Below are 22193 nucleotides of genomic sequence, written 5' to 3'. Positions count from 1 at the left end.
CAAGCATCATTCTATGTCTTCAAGTGTCCTTAAGCGTCTCAAGCGTCTTCAAGTTTTCTTGAGCACCCCAAGTGTCTTCGAGTGTTCTTAAGTGTCTTTAGCATCATCCTGTGTCCTGAAGTGTCTTTAAGCATCTCAAGTGTTGTCAAATGACTGTTAGCGTCTCAAGAATCATGCTATGTCGTCAAGTGTCGATAAGTGTCAAAGCATCATTCTATGTTTTGAAGTGTCCTTAAGCGACTTAAGTGTCGGCAAGTGTCCTTAAGCATCTCAAACATCATTCTATATCGTCAAGTGTTCTTAAGCGTCTCAAGCATTATTATATGGCTTCAAGTGTCCTAAACCGTCTCAAATGTCTCCAATGTGTATGTGTATGTGTATTAAAGCATTCTTATGCTGCTCAAGCACCGTACTATGTCTTTAAGTGTCCTTTAGCGTCTCAAGCATTATCATGTGTTTTCAAGTGTCCGTCAAGTACCATCAAGTGTTCTTGAGCGTCTTAAGCATCATTCTGTGTATTCATGAATTCTTAAGCGTCTCAAGCATCATGTTATGTCTTCAATTCTCTTTATGTGTCTCAAGCATCATTCTCTGTATTGAAGTGTCCTTAATCATCATCCTGTGTATTTAAGTGTCCTTAAGCGTCTCAAGTATTCTTAAGCGTCTTAAGCATAATTCTGTGTCTTCAAGTGTCCTTAAACGTCTTCAAGTGTCGTCATGTGTCTGTTAGCAACTCAAGCATTTTTTCTATGTTTTCAAGTGTCTTTAAGCGTCTCAAGCATCATTATGTGCATTTTCAAGTATTCTTGAGCACCCAAGCATCATGCTATGTCTTCAAGTGTCCTCAAGCGTCTCAAGTGTCTTCAAGTGTCTTGTACCTTAAGTGTATCTTGAAAAGTCTTAAATGTTTTTTGAGCGTCTCAAGTGTCTTAGAAGTGCATCAACCGCCGTCCTGTATTGTTAAAGTGTTTTTAAGCCCATCAAATGTATTCAGGTACCATGAGCTATCTTAATTCTCTTCAAGTATTTTTAAGCATCTCAAGTGTCTTTGAAGATCTTCAAGTGTTTTTAAGCGTCTCAAGAGTCTATGAATATCTTTTAGTTTCTCAATGATCTTTGAGGAACTTAATGTGTTGTTTAGCATCTCAACTCAAGTATTTTTAAGCGTCTCAAGAGTCATTGTGAGGTGTCTCAATTATGTTTAATTATCCACCTGTTTCTTAAGCGCTCTTTAGTGTCTTCAGGTGTCATTAAGCGTCTCAATCGTCTTTTAAGGTCTCAAGCGCATTAAGCACCCCAAGTACCTTCTAAAATCAACTTTCCACGTAATCTATTTTCCTCCAAAGCGCCCTTCCATCAATTTCGTCTTGACTTCCTTCAAAATTACTCACCTTTCTCACGCACGCCAATCTTGAAGTCAGGCTGGCTCGTTTTCCCTCGATTTTTCGCGATTCCTGAACAAGACCGGGCTCTCTGTTACTGAGAGAGAGAGGGTAAATTTTGCGTCTGGCTCGGCGTAATTTATTTATTACGGCATCAAACCACCCTCGTCAGGGAACCCATTTTTCGCCAGCAACCGCTCGTTGGCTGCGTACTCATTATTCACCGAAATTTACTTCAATGCTTCGGGAAAGCTGCGTTGGCAGGTTTTTTTTTTCAACTTGGTTGGGTGGGGGGTTGGAAGGACTCCGAATCCGTGGTTGGCGTTTCTTGGACGAGGAAATGACCGGTGAAGGGCCCTGCAAGTAGAAAGTAAATGAAAAGTTCGTTAATAAAGTTGCTGGATTGAAAAGGAGAATGAAAAGAGGGGGTTTTGGAGTGAATTGAACACTGAAAGATAAATCCTCAAAATGAAAACATGAAAACATGAACACATGAAAACATGACAACATAAAAACATGAAAACATGAAAACATGAAAACATGAAAACATGAAAACATGAAAACATGAAAACATGAAAACATGAAAATCGTTTAAAAGGGAACGACATGAAAATATTGTTTTCATGTTTTATTTTTTTTCATGTTTCACGTTTTAATTTTAGTCATGTTTTCATGATTTCATGTTTTCATGTTTTCATGTTTTCATGTTTTCATGTTTTCATGTTTTCATGTTTTCATGTTTTCATGTTTTCATGTTTTCATGTTTTCATGTTTTCATGTTTTCATGTTTTCATGTTTTCATGTTTTCATGTTTTCATGTTTTCATGTTTTCATGTTTTCATGTTTTCATGTTTTTATGTTTTCATGTTTTCATGTTTTCATGTTTTCATGTTTTCATGTTTTCATGTTTTCATGTTTTCATGTTTTCATGTTTTCATGTTTTCATGTTTTCATGTTTTCATGTTTTCATGTTTTCATGTTTTCATGTTTTCATGTTTTCATGTTTTCATGTTTTCATGTTTTCATGTTTTCATGTTTTCATGTTTTCATGTTTTCATGTTTTCATGTTTTCATGTTTTGATGTTTTCATGTTTTCATGTTTTCATGTTTTCATGTTTTCATGTTTTCATGTTTTCATGTTTTCATGTTTTCATGTTTTCATGTTTTCATGTTTTCATGTTTTCATGTTTTCATGTTTTCATGTTTTCATGTTTTCATGTTTTCATGTTTTCATGTTTTCATGTTTTCATGTTTTCATGTTTTCATGTTTTCATGTTTTCATGTTTTCATGTTTTCATGTTTTCATGTTGTCATGTTTTCATGTTTTCATGTTTTCATGTTTTCATGTTTTCATGTTTTCATGTTTTCATGTTTTCATGTTTTCATGTTTTCATGTTTTCATGTTTTCATGTTGTCATGTTTTCATGTTTTCATGTTTTCATGTTTTCATGTTTTCATGTTTTCATGTTTTCATGTTTTCATGTTTTCATGTTTTCATGTTTTCATGTTTTCATGTTTTCATGTTTCAATGAAATCCTGGAAAACATAAAAACATGAATATATGAAAACATGAAAACATGGAACATGATAACTTTGAAACATGAAATCAAAAACCAAAGTGAAACTTATTTTTACTCCGATTTCCCAATTGAAACTGAAAAATATAAAGCAAACGGTTGTAAAATAAAAAAAAACTGATTTTGCCAAATATTGCAACCACTTGCGTGCCAGAAAATCGTGAAGGGCAAATACTTCAAGATGTGCAATTTTTCTCTTCTTCCTTTTTCGCGAAAAAAGTCTTTTCGCAACGTCTAACTACATTTTTTGTGAAAAAACTCATCATGACCACCGCCAGAGCTCGCGGAACCTTGGCGGAAGCAGCAAGTGAAAAATCCACATAATGCGAAATGAAGTTTTAAAGTGGCAATTGAGGAGGAAATATTTCGCCGGCGGGAAATTTAATTTTTCGCAGTTGTTTTTTGTCACTGAATTGGGAAAGTTTTTCGAGGTTGGGAAGAAGGGTTAAATCAATTTTGGAAATTTAGTTTTTTTTTTCCACAAAATGAGAACAGAAAATTCTAGTTAATTTAATGAAGAAAAATTATCAAATGATTAATTTTCCAAAATCAATTAGGACTTCAACCCAGCTACTCACAATTTGAAAAGCAGTTTTCAACCCGGAAAAACCAAGGAATCACCAAAGTGGAAACATTGAGGAGTAATTTTCCCTTTCCATCACTGTTGGACATTTTATGTGCACGTACCTTTAACCTGGAAAAATCGACCCTTTTTCGAGCGAAAATTCTCGGAATTTTCCACCTCTTCCGCTCCCAATAAAAAAGCGTAAATAGGAAATTAATTTTAATTTTTTATCGCAATAATAACAATAATTATTACTCGCACACCCAGCACTTCACGGAAAGGTTCCCGTGGGAGTTACGATCTGCAGCTTTTTTTTCATTTTCTTGATTTTTTCTGTTATAAAAAAGGTTGGAAGGGAAAAGCGATTTTACGGCACACGGCGTTTAACGGCTATAACGAATTTATTATTTCGATCCAACTGAGAGGCACACACACACACACATTTGGGATTCGTTAATTTTCCCCTCCAGATATTTAACAAAATTATTGCCATGAGGATAAACTACAAAAAAATGGTTGCCAAAACAGATAAATTTTCAGTTTACAATTTTCATTTTTTTTAAATTATTTTCCTATAACTGCATAGCCAGCCTTTGGATTGAAAACTTGTTTAAAATACTTAAGCACTACATTTAAAAAAAATTCAATGGTTGATAAAATTTTAAAACTTCAATTTCTTCAACGAAATGACGAAAAAAGTTAACATTATTTTACGATAATTGCATAGCCAGCCTAACAATAAAAAAAATTGGTCAAATCACATAATATCAGACAAAACCAGAGTAAATTTAAAGAATCACCTGCTACACAACAATTCTAAACGTCGCGACTCCGCGGCGAGACCTTTTGCAAACTGCAATCAATTGCTGTCCCATTTTCCCAGCCCGCTAACAAATTTAGCCAACAAGCAAAGTATAAAATTGCGCGCGATGTTCCCCAATCAATTCACGTCACGCACCGCCGGTCGCCGCCAAACACTTGACATCGGTCTGCGGCGTCTGGACGTGCAACACCGCGGGCCGGTCGTCGTTTGCAGCGATTATAAACTAAACATTTGCATTCATAAATATCTGACACGAGCACGAACAAATCGTAATAATTCTTGGTCCACTAGTATAAATCCAAACATGATAATAAATACATAAACGCTCTCTCTCTATCTCTCTGGGCGTTCAACACTCTCTTCGTCACTATCATGTAGACCTCTTCCCTTAACCCCCCTCCCCTCAAATCAGTATAAGCATCATCATGTGCGTTTGGATGGCTATCTGCTGGCACTATCTCTGTTCATGTACCATGGTGCATAGATTCTCGTTTGTACCATTTGCTCTATCACTCACTTGTCCGCCTGACCTTCCCCGCGATGCTTTCGGTTTTGTAGGGGAGGTTGGAGCTTGGTTGATCAACTTTCGCGTAACGCTTTTTTTATCTTTGAACAACTGGTGAACAGCTCTTGAACAACTGTTGAACAATTGTTCAACATCTGTAAAACGATTGTTAAACAACTCTTGATCAACTTTTTGTTTAGAGCTTGAACTAATTTTCAAAAAATCTCGAAAATTATTTTGAAACAACTGTTTAACATCTGTAGAACATCTGTTGAAAAACTTTTGAACAACTGTCGAACAACAGTTGAACAGCTCTTGAACAATTGTCGGCTAATTCTTGAACAGCTCTTAAAAACCTCTTCAACTACTCAACAGTTTCTTTACAACCGTTGAATAATTCTTGAACATATTTTGCACGATTGTTGAACAATTCTTAAATAACTGTTAAACAACTCTTAAAGAATCTTTTGTAAAGCTCGAGCAACTTGAAAAAAAACCTTGAAAATATCCTGAACGGCTGATGAATAACATTTAAACAACTGTTAACCATCTGTTGAACATCTGCTGAACATCTGTTGAACATATGTTAAGCAACTTTTAAACAACTATCAAACAACTTTTGAACAGCTGTTGAACAGCTCTTGTGAAACTATTGAACAACTGTCGACCAATTCTTGAACAGTTCTTGAACATCTCTTTATCCACTCTTCAACAGCTTCTTTACAACCATTGAACAGCTGTTAAACATATCTAGAACGATTGATGCACTACTCTAAAATAACTCTTGAACAACTTATGAATGATTCTTGAATAATTTTTGACGTTTCTTGAACAGCTTTTTAACAACCGTTCAACAGTTGTTGAACAAATCTAGAACGATTAGTTATCATCTGTTGAATAACCATTGAAGAACTTTTAAAAACATTTTTAACATTTCTTGGACAACTCTTGGATAACTGTTGAACAACTATCGATAAAATCTTGAACAACTTTCGATAAAATCTTGAACAATTGTTGAACAACACGCTTCTTAATAACTGTTTAACAATTATACAAAGTTATTGAAGCAATCGTTTTAGCTGAAAATACTTTTAATAACTTTTAACTTTTCAACATTTCTTGGACAACTCTTGGATAACTCTTGAAAAACTTTTAAGTCTTAACCAACTGTTAAACAATTTTTGAACAGTTCTTCAACTAATCTTGAATAACCTTTGATTATCTTATCTAGAATGAGTGCTTAACTTATCAATAACAAATAGACAACTTTTGAATGACTTTTTAACAACTATTTAACACATGTTTAACAATTGATTAGCAACTTTTGTTTAGCTTCTTGCCAATTACAAGTCTTTAACAACTCTTTAACAGATTTTTAACAATTGTTAAACATTTGTTGAACATGTCTTAACAACTTTCAAAAAACTTTTGAACAACTTTTAAACAACTTTTGCACTTTTTTAATAGAACTCTTGAATAATTCTTGAACAACTTTCAACTTATTAATGAACAACTGTTGAACAATTCTTGAACAACTTTCCGACTATTCTTGAATATCACCTGCACACCAGTTCAAAAGTTGTTGATCATGTCATCTCTTGTGTGCTGGCGTTTGACACGTCCTATCTTTTTTACAGCAGACTTGTCACAAGATAGCACACAGTCTAGTCACACCTTAACAACTTTAAAATTACTTTTAAGCAGCTTTTGAGTTGCTGTTAAACAACTTTTGAACAAATGATCATCGATTTTTGAATAGCTCTTGAGCAAGTTTTCAACAACTTTTAAACAACTTTTTTACAATTTTTTGACAACTTCCAAAAAATTCTTGAGCAACTGTTAAATAACTCTTGAACTACTGTTGAATACCCAAGCAACACACTTTGTCAGATAAACGTATTTCCTAACTGGTTGTATAGCCGAACGGCCTCGTTACCACAACTTGTTCTACAACTCCTGTGCATTGGAAAAAGTGCACTTTTTTCTGTTGTATAACTTGCCATAATAAGATGCAAGTTATCAGAGTAAGTTGTACAAATGTATTTGACAACACTGTGCTAGCTAACAAGAGATTCAACGAAAAAAGGGGGCGTGGTTAACGGCTGTGCTGTCAAATCAAAGCGCACACTGAAAAGGAAAGATAGATTGAAAACAGTTGTCTAACCGTTACCCAACTTACATGTAAACAAACAGTTCTAATTAGAATTTCAATCAACGACGAAGCCAATATGAATAGTATCTCTGACTATTTTGGTACGCTTGTTTCTGCCCGATTTATTTAGAAAAAAATTAAAATTGTATGAAAAAAAAACAATCCTTTCGCGCTCTCTAACTGTGACTCTTGTGAAACCCTCTTCATGGCGAACTTTTAGATTTTCCGTTTTTGATGAACTTCGTCTTTCCCAAGATTCGATCCGATGATTTCGACGATTTGTTGTTATCTCCACGGCAGGTCCAGGCACGCTTCCACATCTCTCCACGAGGCTTCATAGTAAACTAGCTGGCCTAAACGTCAATAAGTCAATAACAACACGCAATGTCAAGTTGAATATGTTTGTTGAATATCAGTTATATAACCTATTCTCCGATAGCATTTATGTAACAAAGCGAGAAAACCTAAGGTTATTTATAGAATGGTTGGCCACGCCCATTTTTCAGAAGATGCCGTCACATGACAATGTTAGATAAGCAGTGAAACAAACAGTGCAATATTATTCTTATTCAACAAACTGTTTTCGAGGAAAACATTGCAGATGAGGGAACAGCATCTTGGCATATCAGCATTTTGACGTTTAATTACAGCTCATAAAAAGTGTTTTCGACTGAAATCAAGTGATAAATACCTCAAACGGAAGTGAGCAAGCAAGTTTCTATCGAAGGTGTTCCAAAATAAGTTGTTTAAACAGTGTAAATCAGCAAATTGGATGGAGTTAGGAGCGAGTTCTAAACCTCCCAAATAGGTGAGAATTTTTCCTATGTTGTGTTTTAAAGTTGGAAAAGAGTGAAGTTGACTGTGTTTTAACACTTTTGTGGCACAAAACACGATAGTTACATAAGTCAGTTATACAAGCAGTGAAACAAACTGTTATTTAAGTTATGTTCAGTTATTTTCTCGTATGTTTATCAAAAACAATTGTCTAACTGTTATTCAACAGTCGACAAGTTATGAGTGCTACTTGGGTAACACTTCAACAACAACAACTCAATCAACAAGTCCTCAACAACTCTTGAACAAGTCTTCAACAACTCATGAACAACTTTTTATTAAGTATTAATTTTTTTTTTTTGACAATTATAAAAGATTACAAAAAAAACTTCAACAACTGTTGAACAACTCTTGAACAAGTCTTTTAGAACTCTTCGACAAATTTTTATCAACTTTTGAACAATTTTGCGACATTTTTTGTTCATAAAATTCTAGAATAACTGATGAGTAACTCTTGAACTACTGTTGAATAACTCTTCAACAACTGTTGAACAAGCCTTCAACAATTTTTTTTTATAATTTTGTCACAACTTTCAAAACATTCTTTAGCAACTGTTGAGTAACTCTTGAACTACTGTTCAACAACTATTGAACAACTTTTGATAATTACAGGAACAACTCTTGAACAATAATTCTAAAGTTCCTAAAAAAGTGATCAACAACTCTTGAGCAACTCTTAAATATCTTTTTCAAACTGAAAATCAAAAAATTGAATTATAAGAGGGAAAGCAATTCTAACAACCTAAACCCTCTACTGCTCAATTTTTTTTTTTTCGAAAATATTTATTTCCCGTATTCAGGAGGTCATTTTGAGCAACTTTTGTTCTACGAAAAACTTTACTTCTCTTGTTTTATGTTTTTCTTGTTTTATTTTTAGTATTTTAATTTGCATTTATCTTGTTCAGTTTATGTTTGTTTTTGGTAGTATTTGGCTTATTCTACCACCTAATATAATTACATTTTGCCTATCTAATTTTTTCACGTTTTTACAGTTACTTTTTCAATTTATTTTATGTTTTTCACATTTTTTCCTATAGAATGACACCATCATCATTTGAATTGTAAAAAAAAGCGTAGAGGCATAGTCTGGGGCGCTACAAAAATTACTGCATACTTCTTTTTACTGAAAATATAGGAAATGTTAGTAAAAACACAGCCAAAGTTGACCCCTAAAAAAATGACATTTTTAAAAACATTGGCAAAGTCACATAAAACAAGTTAAAATTCCAACCATGAAATTTTCTAAAATTTTAAGAATTCCAATTCTTTTTAAAGATCAAAAATCGGTTTCAAAATTGATTTTTGGTGATTTTTTAGATCGAAGCCCGTCTAAAGGCGGGGTTAGGTTGTAGAGGGTTAAGATCATGTCCCAAGAAACCCCAACCTCCTTCATTTTAAACAGAGTGTGGTTCCAACTACATGCATACCAAATGGCGATGTTTTTACCTCTCCAGCGTCCCCTCTAATCCTACCCCACAACGACCCAATCTCAAACCTCCCCACCCCTCGGTTTGAACCCATTCATCCTGATCATCGTCGTTTTTCTTCATTGATGTCGTAGTGGTCGTACTGGTCGGGTGTCATCGATTTGTTCCAAAGTCACGACGCTTTTTACATGCATCATAAATCAAATTATTTTATTCCGTCATTATTATTATTATTATCATCGTTGTCGTGATCCGTGTGTGTGTCGTTGGACACGAGACTGGGGCTTATTGGCGGGTAATGGGTTCTTCCGAGTTGGAGACCGCACACACCGGACCAGAAAATGTGGGGAATGTGAGTGACAGTCGAAGATTTTCCTGTTGATAGGTCGGACAAGACTTTTCAGGACGCAAAGGTGGAAGGGTTGTCAACACGAGGAAGGGGAAATTGGATTTGTTGTGGGCATGGGCACGCGTACGCAAATATGCAAACTGGGCCGGAACCATGTCCAATGAAGGGATTGCATGGTTTGCGAATCATTGTGGAGTGGTCACGGCCTGTCGCGACTTGAAGTATCTAAAGGAATAATAATTAGTACATGATCTTTAACAAATGGATAATTTTCAGGCTACGCTGTTTTGATAAACATTGATTCTTAAAAAATATATTGTGTTGCGATCAACGTTGCGATTTTTTATAATTTTTAAATTTTGTAGAACTTTCGAAACTAACTATTTATTTTGAAAAAATCTCTACAGATCAAACTCGATTATCCGAAATCTTCAGAAAAAGCTAATTTGTATGTATTCTCAAAACAATTTCTCAAAACTTTAAGAAGAGGCTCACTTGCTAACTGTTCGGTGATGACCCCGGGACCCCTTCCGACTACAACCCTGGACCAACAACAATAAAGTATGCTCCTATAACTTGTTAAGTTTAAAATTTTGGAAAAATATATAAATTAAATAAGAATATGAATACCATCATTTGAATTTTTTAACATGCATTTTACACCTACTCAGTTGCAATCATTAGTTTTCAAAAAATGTATGATTGGATGAAAACAATAATTTAGGCAAAAAAAAACTTTTTGCGACACAAAACATCGAAAATTCAAAAAAAAATTAAAGTTTTTTACATCAACCCAATCATGTTAAAATGATTCTAAACGAGAGTTCGTCCTCACCAGCTTGAGAGATCAGACGTATTGTTTGCTCCAGTGCTTAGAAATCGATCTACTGTTAATCGTGCTTTATTTGGTGACCTTGAGTTAGTCGCACAATGGACTCGCAAAGTGTTCACACAAACTGTGTGAAGGTTATGTTCCCGGCAACGTCGAAGATGCCGACGGATGGTGAAATTTTCAACTTCCTTCGGAAGCAGAATTGGTCTCCAGATTTACTGATTGCGATGTTCCGGGCTCCCCGAGAACATTGCATTTACGTGAAATTCAAGTCTGAGGAGTTGTTCAAGACTGCGTTGCTCGCGTGTTCCGCAGGTGATACTTTTGTCTATGGGAACAATGAAACGGTCAAAGTGTCATTCGCTTCAGCCCAAGGGAACTTCCGGTACGTGCGTTTGTTCGGACTACCAGTTGAGGTTGAAAATAAACACGTCATCAACGTCTTCAGCAAATACGGGAAAATTCATCAAACGGTTCGCGAACGATATGGACCAGACACAGGATTTCCAATCCTGAACGGAGTGCGTGGAGTGCACATGGAAATCTCGAAGGAGATTCCATGCCAGCTCCAGGTGCAGCACTTCCAGATCCGCGTGTTCTATGAAGGGATTACAAACACGTGTTTCTCATGTGGCAGCACGGAGCACCTCAAGGTGGATTGTCCCAAACGGGTTTCCGGAGGAAGTCAAGCTTCCGGATCCAAGACGCCGTCGTACGCGGATGCGATGAAGAACCAAGGTCAAAGTCAACCGTCTCCCCAAGCCAACCCACTCGAAGTCGAAGAGGAAGCTGAAAAACGGGAAGAAGCTCAACTGGATCCGGATTTGTCGCTCAATGAGCTGCCTTTTGGTTCCAGTGACGACATCCCGGATGCGCCGGTGCCGAAGTTAAATGATGAATGCGACGACTGGAGTGAACAGGGAAGGTCGATCTCTAAGAAACGGCTCCGTTCCCAGCGACTGCTTTTGAAGAAGAAGTCTGAAGGGAAAGAATCTGATTCTTCTCCCGAGAAGACGAAAGTACCGCGATCAGTACGAGTGACCGAAGAACAAGCCAAATTTGTGAGGAATAAGTGATGTGACGAGCTTTATAGTTTTTAGTATCGCACCTATTGTCTAATTTTGATACCCAAAATTTAAATAAATAAACATGAAAAAAAAAACACAGGGGAATGCATTGATTTCAGCTGATTGCACTTAAATTTTCTGTAAAGTTTTTAAGCTTTTTGAAAAAAAAATTTTTTGCCCTTGATTTTTCGGGACAACTTTGAAGGGGGAGGTGACATAAACTTTGAATAAAATTTGTACCAGCCTTATAACATTTTATTACAGAAACTATATTTTAATCTAGCTTTTCTCAATTGATTTCTTTCAATATTTTGATATATTCCGTTCATAAAATTGCCAAATTTTGAGATCAAGTGCACGATAGACGTTTTTATGGGGGTCAAGTTTTAAGTGTTTTTTTAAGTGGATACATAAAAAAATAACGTGGAAAAAATCAAATTTATTTTGGAATAAAAATTGAATTTGCAATGTGAAGGTGAAGTTTAGATAGAGTTCTCCTTTTTCAAATTATAACTTTTTTATGGCTAATTTTTTTTTTCAAAATTATTTCGCTAATACTGGCTAAAAAAATAATTCTAAATGGCTGAAAAATCTTATCAATTCACTTTTTTTATTGATTAATCCGAACTTCGGTTAAAATAATATTAGTTCCAAAAGCTACTTATTGAGCCCTCTTTGTACGATATCTTAGAAACTATTCATCCGATTTTTACAGTTAAAAAAAACCTTTATGAAACCTATTAGGAATGATACGACTATTTTTTGTTCGATCTTCCTGCTGGATCATGTAAAAAACCAAGCTTTAATTTATTAGTTGACTTCAATAAGAAATTACTACTTTCACTAATAAATTTAAAAAATTTCTTGAACTTTTTTTATAATATCGTACAAATAATCACTTGTTATTATGAAATAAATCGGTTGGATTCAGAACAAGCAAGCATAAACTGATTTAGCAGGTAGAATAGTTTAAAAATCCGGAATGATGGCTTGGAATTTGTCATTTTGCAATTGAGGCTTATGCAATTTGTTACTTAATCAACAATGAACTTAAAATATCAATTAGAAACTCTGTGATCTTCTCAGTTACTGAACAAGCGATAGAGTAAAACAAGAACTACCGTTGAAAAAGTTTAAAAAAATTCATAATAAGGCTATTTATTTGATGTTTTTGTTCCCTAGCCTAGTCAAAGTCATGCAGAGAGGAAAAATAAAAAAAAGTAAATTTAATATTTTACAGCAAATTGAAGGCTTTGTAAATAATAAATAAATTGTATAACAATAAAGTCAAAATTTTGAAAAATAAAAATGAAATCATAAAAATATGGTCTCAAAATTTGCTTAAAGTTCAGGCCAAAGTGCCCAATTAAAAAAAAATGCAATAAAAAAGCTATGCAATGCATTTTTAAAGTTTAAATTTTTTTGTACTGGTATTTTTTCGTGAAAATAACTATAAATAAGCATTGTTTTGTCCCCGCGTTTAGGAAGTATATTAAAGGGGAAACAAAAACATCAAATGAAATTTACATTGGCCTAACACAGCTACGATTTTCAAAACCTTTTTCAATACAAAATACATCAGCTGAGCAATTATTTGAAACTTTGGACAACGATAATTTATTTTGTAAATTTATGGGCAAAGAAGACTCCATACAATTTTAGCAGATGTCCATTCAAAATATTCAATCATCTGGTTCTTGAGAACGAGTTTTATGATCAATCAAGACACCATTTTAACAAAATTCTTAGTGTTCTGATTTTTTTACATTTTTTAAATAATTTAGGTTTTTTTGATAAAGTGTTGTCATTTTGAATATAAATAAAAATGAGCACTTCAATATTTTGTGTGAAAAGTTGAATAATAATAAAAAATATATAAACTTATTAAAGCATTTGAAATCTACAACTTTGCCGAAGACACCAAATTGATTGGAAAATTCTTCCTCAAGATACAGATTGTTGAACATTTTAATAGCTGCCAAAATTGTATGAAGATTTGTTTGATGTACGATTGTATAATGATGCAAAATATCTTATTTGATCATGGAAATGGTACACACAAAGTTTTATCCAAATAAAAAAAATATTTGCAAAAGAACATTGACCCGAAAGAGAAAGGAACAATGAGATAGTTTTGCATTCTGATACTCTGAAATGAAAAAGGCTTAAGGGTTTAAAAGACACCTTTTCATCTCAATGTCAAAAATGAAACATTATTTACCACATTAAACCTGTCAAATGCCAACATTATTCTAGAATAGTGAGAACTCCAATCCCATCAAACACCTAATCTCCACAAATAGCACTATCCGTTAACAATCCCATTGACTTAACGATTTGTGAAAAACTATTCAAGGTGGGCAATCCAAAAGAAGCAAAAAAAAAATCCTCACTAATGGCACTTCCTCCAAGGGTGGGGTTGAACCGGAAAAGGAACAACAGCAAATAATGACAATAATGCCACCTCCACGGGTGACGAGGTGGGGGTGTCAAAGAAGATATTAAACTGCGCGATGGAGGGGAGGGGGAGTTCGAGCCGGCATTACGATCCAGAAGGGCTATCATTACCCGGTGTCGTTGGGCAGATGTCGATGAGGGTTGTTAACCGTCATGTGTCAAGTGTTTTGAAAAAAATCTTGTTATTTTTAATTTGTAATTTTGAGTTCAGAAAAACTCAAAGAGATTTTTTTTTATTTTTTTTTATTGAATGCAGTTGAGGGATAACAGTTTTTTTTCCAAAATGTCCAGGAAAAGCGTCCCAAAAGTGCCAACGAAAGTGGAGGTCGCGAACAAAACTACTGTCTGTTGAGGGGACGGGCTGTAATCGTAATCATCATTATCGTCGTCAACAATTTTCAGCCAGGTTGGACGAAGTTCTGTCTGCCCTGTTCGTGTCAACATAAAAAGGGGAAAATCCTGCACCCCCTGGGGAAGATTGATGGAACGTGGAAATGGAACAAAAATGGAGTCGGAATCGAAGTGAGGTGAGATCATAATCGGGTAATCGCTTTTACAGAAATTGATAATAATGACTTGACATAATCGGACGACATAATCACCTGGACGTTTTTGGATGGTCGTAAAAAGGGGGAAAAACTACTTTATGATTGAAGTATTAGTGAATAAGTAAGAATATTTTTCACCAATAAGATAACCGTGACTAATTAGGAAAAAATCCCAATTTCTAAAATAAATGAGACAACATTTTGAACATCTTTCCCTTCTGTTGTAATCAATTTCTCGCAAATCCCGCAGCAATAAAAAAAGCTAGTCAACCCCAAAAATATTTCATTCCCGGGGTAAAAATACTCTAATCCGATGGTCCCAACGGAACCCTTTGCACCAGAGGATCTTTGGACAGTTACAAATTCCTTCAGCTGAGCTCAACACGCGACTTGTACAAGTCCAGCAGAGCAACTCAACGATTGAAGCTCATTTATCTCATCCTCCATTTCTTCTGTGCTGCAACCGGTCACAAGACTGGCCTTGTCCTGTCAGTTTCAGTTTATTCTGAACCCCCGTCCGCAACTCTTCTCCAAGAGTCGGGATGAAAAATCTATTTTCACCTCTTTTCCACCCCCCTTGGGAGAGATGTGCATCACTGTGGGCGGATAAAAGGTCTTTAATAAAACATAAAACTAGGAAAGATAGCATAATTTATTGCGAGGAATTTATCTCACCCAGTTTCGACGGTGTCCTTGTTGGATGTTCGCTTTTTTTTAGTTCTTCTTTCGCGAGGATCACACTTTAATCCACCCCCGTTTAACCCCGTTTTCCCGAGCGGATCCGGAGTAAATCTTGTTTTGTCTTTCTTACAACAAGTTGAGAAACTGACTTGGACTTGGACTTGGACTTGGACTTGGACTTGGACTTGGACTTGGACTTGGACTTGGACTTGGACTTGGACTTGGACTTGGACTTGGACTTGGACTTGGACTTGGACTTGGACTTGGACTTGGACTTGGACTTGGACTTGGACTTGGACTTGGACTTGGACTTGGACTTGGACTTGGACTTGGACTTGGACTTGGACTTGGACTTGGACTTGGACTTGGACTTGGACTTGGACTTGGACTTGGACTTGGACTTGGACTTGGACTTGGACTTGGACTTGGACTTGGACTTGGACTTGGACTTGGACTTGGACTTGGACTTGGACTTGGACTTGGACTTGGACTTGGACTTGGACTTGGACTTGGACTTGGACTTGGACTTGGACTTGGACTTGGACTTGGACTTGGACTTGGACTTGGACTTGGACTTGGACTTGGACTTGGACTTGGACTTGGACTTGGACTTGGACTTGGACTTGGACTTGGACTTGGACTTGGACTTGGACTTGGACTTGGACTTGGACTTGGACTTGGACTTGGACTTGGACTTGGACTTGGACTTGGACTTGGACTTGGACTTGGACTTGGACTTGGACTTGGACTTGGACTTGGACTTGGACTTGGACTTGGACTTGGACTTGGACTTGGACTTGGACTTGGACTTGGACTTGGACTTGGACTTGGACTTGGACTTGGACTTGGACTTGAACTTGGACTTGGACTTGGACTTGGACTTGGACTTGGACTTGGACTTGGACTTGGACTTGGACTTGGACTTGGACTTGGACTTGGACTTGGACTTGGACTTGGACTTGGACTTGGACTTGAACTTGAACTTGGACTTGGACTTGGACTTGGACTTGGACTTGGACTTGGACTTGGACTTGGACTTGGACTTGGACTTGGACTTGGACTTGGACTTGGACTTGGACTTGGACTTGGACTTGGACTTGGACTTGGACTTGGACTTGGACTTGGACTTGGACTTGGACTTGGACTTGGACTTGGACTTGGACTTGGACTTGGACTTGGACTTGGACTTGGACTTGGACTTGGACTTGGACTTGGACTTGGACTTGGACTTGGACTTGGACTTGGACTTGGACTTGGACTTGGACTTGGACTTGGACTTGGACTTGGACTTGGACTTGGACTTGGACTTGGACTTGGACTTGGACTTGGACTTGGACTTGGACTTGGACTTGGACTTGGACTTGGACTTGGACTTGGACTTGGACTTGGACTTGGACTTGGACTTGGACTTGGACTTGGACTTGGACTTGGACTTGGACTTGGACTTGGACTTGGACTTGGACTTGGACTTGGACTTGGACTTGGACTTGGACTTGGACTTGGACTTGAATTCATGTGACCCTTCGACACTTCTAGCTGATTACATTGCAACATTTTTCATTTAGTCCTTTCTTTTCCCCAGTTTTTGTTCCACTTTCTTTCTCCTCCAACTTTGGTGCAAAATAGAGTGAAAAAATACTTGGTATCAAGCCTGGAATGTCGTCCTGGCAGCTGCTGCTGGGAGCACTGCCGTTCAGCTAGTCACTGGGGAATAAGCTGTGCGCTCGCCGGTGACCACACCCCAATTAATCTCGCCAGAGCATTTGCATTTCGTGGGTGCAGCAGCAGCAGAGTGCACTTTCGGTTCGGTGGATTTTCCTCGAAAAGCTGGTTGCTTCAAACTTCATTTAGTTTTAGGGAGAGGGAGGTTGAAAGGGCACTGTTGGAAATGATTTAGTTTTATTTGTTTATTCAATTGTTCAATTTTGAGATTATGTATTTTGTTTGTTAAGTTCAAGATTTTCCAGTTTCGTATTTTATGTTTAAATGTTATGTTAGCTTGCATTTAAATTTAAATTTAGTTCCTGTTTCTGTTCTTTCAGTTTTCCTGATGGTTTGATTCATTTTTGAGTATTTTTTTAAAAGGTCTCATCCACGATGGATTTCATATGCTGATAAAGTAAGTTAAAAAATGTAGTTTTTTTCTTTTTTTATTGATTCAGGTAGTTTTTACCGTGGACCGTGGTGTAGGGGTAAGCGTGATAGCCTCTCACCCAGTCGGCCTGGGTTCGATCCCAGGCGGTCCCGGTGGCATTTTTCGAGAAGAGTTATGTCTGATCACGCCTTCCATCGGGCGGGGAAGTAAATGTTGGCCCCGGACTAATCTAATGGGTTAGGTCGATAGCTCAGTCCAGGTGTAGGAGTCGTCTCCCTGGGTCCTGCCTCGGTGGAGTCGCTGGTAGGCAGTTGGACTAACAATCCAAAGGTCGTCAGTTCGAATCCCGGGGTGGATGGAAGCTTAGGTGTAAAAAGAGGTTTGCAATTGCCTCAACAATCAAACCTTTGGACACCTAGTTTCGAGTAGGAATCTCGCAATCGAGAACGCCAAGGCAATGCTGTAGAGCGAATAATTTGATTTTTGCCTTCCTCACCTTACTGAGGAAAGGCGATAAAATCACTCAAAAATTGAACTCCTCAATTAGATCTCCTAGACCCACCTTCATGTATACCTATCGACTCAGAATCAAATTCTGAGCAAATGTCTGTGTGTGTGGTGGGATGTTGATCAAAAAAATGTCACTCGATTATCTCGACATTGGCTGAACCGATTTTGTCCGTTTTGGCGTCATTCGATCCGTATTGGGGTCCCATAAGTCGCTATTAAAAATTATGCAGTTTAGTTAAGTACTTCAAAAGTTATGCTAAAAAAACGATTTTAACAAAAGTCCGGAAGATTGTAAAAAGGGTGGTTTTTGTAAGAAACCCCGGCATGTTATACATTTTTAGAAAGGTATTTAAAAGACCTTTCCAACGCGACCAAAACATTGAAGATCTGACAACCCTAATAAAAGTTATTAGCACTTAAGTGTTATTTATGTACTTTTTGGAAGCCGGATCTCGAATATTATGATGAAAACGTTGTCCGGATCTATCATGCGACCTGTCGTTGGATAGGTAATCAAAAGACCTTTCCAACGCGACCAAAACATTGAAGATCTGACAACCCTATTAAAAGTTATTAGCACTTAAGTGTTATTTATGTACTTTTTGGAAGCCGGATCTCGAATATCATGATGAAAACGTTGTCCGGATCTATCATGCGACCTGTCGTTGGATAGGTAATCAAAAGACCTTTCCAACGCGATCAATACATTGAAGATCTGACAACCCTATCAAAAGTTATAAGCACTAAAGTGTTATTTATGCACTTTTTGGAGGCCGGATCTCAGATATTTTGATGAAAACGATGTCCGGATCTGTTATGCGACCTGTCGTTGGATAGTTAATCAAAAGACCTATCTAACGCGTCCAAAACATTGAAGATCTGACAACCCTATCATTAGTTATAAGCACTTAAGTGTTATTTATGCACTTTTTGGAGGCCGGATCTCAGATATTTTGATGAAAACGATGTCCGGATCTATTATGCGACCTGTCGTTGGATAGTTAATCAAAAGACCTATCTAACGCGTTCAAAACATTGAAGATCTGACAACCCTATCAAAAGTTATAAGCACTTAAGTGTTATTTATACACTTTTTGGAGGTTAGATCTCAGATACTTTGATGAAAACGTCGTCCAAATATATCATACGTAAGTGCCCTGAAATATGAAGATCTGACTACCCAATCTGATGGTATGAACAATGAGTCAAATTGATAGAACATTTAGAGGTACACCCTATTGTGTCTATTTTGGATAGCATTACCCTTCAAATGTGAGGAAGGCACCAACCACCTAAGGGTGGATTAAGTAACTTTTTTTTTTTTGTAGTTTTTATTTTGTTTAGGTGAATCTTTGGGTAGCATTCGTCCTGTATACATTTTTTGTTATTGCTATTGAGTTTTCTGCCAACCTTTACAGTTTTATTGTTCTTTACTTTTTATAATTGCTCGATTTGTCTAGCTGCATTACTTTGTAATCTGCCCTGATTTTTTGTCTGTTGCACTTATTTGTTGAAATTTTATTATTTAATTATACTTCATCATCTTTATTTTTCTTGTTTATTTAGTTTTGATTTTATTCAGTTTATTTGCGGCTCAATATATTTATTGATTTATTAAATTTGTCTTATGTTTTCCAGTTGTTTAAGTTGATTCTGTTTATTCAGTCTTTCGATCAATTTGTTAAAATTGTTCATTCCATTTTTAACAATGTTGTTTACGATAAAATTATCGAGATTCGACAACGATAATGATAGTGATTATCGTTCTCAAAATACGAATTTACTTATTGAAACAAAACCTTGTCATATTTTTAATCTTTCAGCTTTGTGATTTTTGTTATATAATGTAGTATGTTTTAAAGTATAAGTATTAGGCCGATGCAAATATTTTTCAAAGTTTTTGTCCCTCGGCTTTGGCCGGGGTCAATATTGAAATAACAAGCCATAGTTTCAACATTTACATGGAAAAGGTGTCTTAAAATGCATTTGACACTGGTACTGCAGTTGTTTTGTAATCATTAGTTTTTTAAAAAAAAAGTAAGATTCGACGAAAACAAAAATTTTAGCGAAAAAAAAACATTTTGCGATAATAAACATCGAAAATTTTCAAAAATTCAAAGAAACATGATAAAAATGAATCTCAACGCAGAGGAATGCATTTTAAATTGATTTCAGCTGATTGCACTTAAATTGCTTTAAAATTTTGAAGTTTTTAGAAAAAAAATATTTTGTTTGCCCCTGAGTTTACGGGCAAACTTTGAAGAGTGAGAAGACAAAAACTTTAAATAAATTCTGTACCAGCTTTATCATTTTTTAATTGCGTAACAAATAACATTTTACTTTATCAGAGATTTTTTGTGTTAATTGCTCGAATTTAAAAAAAAATACTGTATTTTATGAATTTACTCAAATTATCATAATTTTCATAATTTAACCATTAAACGATGCGAATTTTCAATGCATTTTCCTGAATAAGTTTATTTTTGTAAAACACTCAAATTTTACAATAAACGGTAAATGGATGTCAAACAATACCAAATTATGTATGGAATTTCATTACTGAAGAGTTTGAGATTTCCAAAAAGTGTCCTCGTTATTTATGGATGGTCTCTGATATTAATATTACACTCAAATTTTAATAATATTAAATATGGCTATCAAAAGGTCCTATCTCCATAAGAAAATTAAATCCAGAATTTTTACTTTGTTAGAGTGGTTTTAATAAATCACTAAAATTTTCACAAAACACTGTATTATCTGAAAATACTCAAATATTAATAATTTTCAATACGGTTTTGAACGACGCGAAATTCAGTTTGCATTTATTATTTTTTTTAAATGTTGAGCTTATTGTCTTAGATCAAAAAGTTCAAAAATATTTTCTCATAAAAATATTTCAAGATATGTTCATGAATGATATAATTAAAAAAAATAACAAAAATATTTGATGAGCATAAACAAATTACTTCAAAAGAAATTTAAAACAAAATAATAAAGCTGGTACTAATATTTTTAAAGATTTTGTCACCCCTTTCAAAACCGAACCAAAAAATCAGAAAAAAACCTTTTTTCAAAAAAATTCAAATTTTGAATTTGACTTAATTTAAGTGCAATCAGCTGAAGTCAATTTTAAATGCATTCCCTTGCGTTTGACACAACTTTTAGCATGTTTTGATTTATTCAAAAATCTTTTGATTTTTAGAAAATTTTCCGTGTATTTACAGTACGGAATTTTTTTTTCGGTGAGATTTTAGTGTTCGCCAAAACGTACTTTTAAAAAACTAATAATTGCAAAACAACTGATCTGTGTGAAATTGATATTAAAACACTTTTTTCATTCAATAATAATAAAAAAAATGAAATGAAATGAAATTCAATGGCTTGTTCTTTGTAAACCTTTTGTCTTACGTCCGGTGGCGTTGTGTTCAATTGCTCCAGTTCTTCTGATTGCATTCATAGTTTTTTTTTCTGAAATTTATTGTTTTGTTCCATTTCCAACTTTTACATCTTTGCGAAATTTTGCAACCATATTAAATTGTGATTTCTTATTTTCAATTTTTATTTTTTTTTTGTTTGTTTTCTTTAAGTTATCTTTATTGATTTATTTTTGTGTGTTTATTAAATTTGTTTTGTTTGTAATTCATATTTTTTGCATTAATTGTCTGTTATTTTCAGTTGTGTTCCAACAATTTCCAGCTTTCCATTCTCAATTTCCATTTTTTTTCTCACAGTTCCCTTCTGCCTCATCAAACGACTCTTCGCGCTCAGCTGGAGCTGGGCATCACTTTCGTCCGCTGAACAAGCGATAAACCATAGTTTTTCGATCACTTGCACTCTGTTTAACACCAGACCCTCTCCCCCACTCTTTGGACTACCATTGGGTTTTTAATAAATGAATTGCCAATCAATTGGGGTGGTAGGAGGTGGGAGCTTTTCCTCTGATCCTATTTCCGAACATGATGGTCGCGGGTCGCTGAGCATTTAGTGAAACGGTCACGTGTGGGCCTCGGGATGAAAGGAATCTCCTGGTCCTGGCGGGGTTAAGCTGTCGGGTTATGTCAGGCGCCAGCAAAATAACATGGCGTTTAATCAACCGGCGAGCGCGATTCATATCGAGGGGGGTCGAGGCAGAGTTTGATGCAAATTGATGTTGGTTTTAGTGGATTCTTTTTTGGACGTGGTAGATTTTGATAGTTTGCTGAAAAGGATAAATTGGTTGACATGTGAATAATTGGCATATGAGAATTTTGTGTTCTATGTTTTTGGTACAGTTTTCTGAATCACTCCAATCAAGGATGAGTCACGTCGATCGTTTATAACATTTATCTTTTGATAGTAAATCGTCCTCTTGTAATCACAAAAGCAAGCGAAAACTTTCTCTCCCTTTCT

General features: G+C 35.7%; 1 protein-coding gene across 1 annotated transcript in view; it reads right to left on the bottom strand.

Moving 5' to 3' along the window:
• LOC120425814 (nyctalopin-like) overlaps positions 1-22193 on the bottom strand; it is a 296281-nt gene that overhangs the window by 179330 nt on the left and 94758 nt on the right. Inside the window, exon 3 of the mRNA XM_052707340.1 lies at positions 1392-1739. The gene's annotated coding sequence lies outside the window, so the exon portion shown is untranslated. The remainder of the gene's footprint in view (positions 1-1391; positions 1740-22193) is intronic.

The sequence above is a fragment of the Culex pipiens genome, chromosome 2 (genome assembly GCF_016801865.2).
Source record: "Culex pipiens pallens isolate TS chromosome 2, TS_CPP_V2, whole genome shotgun sequence".
Taxonomy (NCBI): domain Eukaryota; kingdom Metazoa; phylum Arthropoda; class Insecta; order Diptera; family Culicidae; genus Culex; species Culex pipiens.
Note: the sequence above shows the minus strand (reverse complement) of the source record. Positions and strands in the feature narration are given on the sequence as shown.